Below are 548 nucleotides of genomic sequence, written 5' to 3'. Positions count from 1 at the left end.
ATCCACCATTCAGCCTGGAGATCTTGGATTCATCATTCGTTGGAGTCAACAGCCAGTATACTGCCTGCCAACCTTGAGCTCCTCAGCCCCTGCAGGTGCGTGAGTTGGGAAAAACCTCCAGCTTGACGTTTGATCCAAGAACTTGTGATGTGCCGCCTTCTCTAAGTGTGTGAGCCATTTTCCTAAGATAAATTTTTTTTTTTCTCTCTCTCTCTATGTGTATATAAGCTTTACTGGTTTTGCTTCTTTAGAGAACCAACCTAACACAGTCCCTTCTGACAACGTGACCGAAGTAGGTGAGACAAAGTCTGGCCATTGTTGCTTCTAAGGAGCAGTCCAGCTGCACTTTTTCCAAGACAGATTTCTTCTTTCTTCTGGCAGTCCATGGTGCTTTCAGTGTTCTTCATCAACACCACAGCTCAACAACATCGACTCCTCTTCAGTCTTCCTTCTCACAGTTTTTTGTTGTTGTTGTTGTTATATGCCGTCGAGTCGGCCCCGACTCATAGCGACCCCTCCTTGGGTTTCCGAGGCAGTATCACTACGGA

The sequence above is a fragment of the Orycteropus afer genome, unplaced genomic scaffold, assembly GCF_000298275.1.
Source record: "Orycteropus afer afer isolate SDZICR_OR568_19922 unplaced genomic scaffold, OryAfe1.0 scaffold00291, whole genome shotgun sequence".
NCBI lineage: Eukaryota > Metazoa > Chordata > Mammalia > Tubulidentata > Orycteropodidae > Orycteropus > Orycteropus afer.
Note: the sequence above shows the minus strand (reverse complement) of the source record.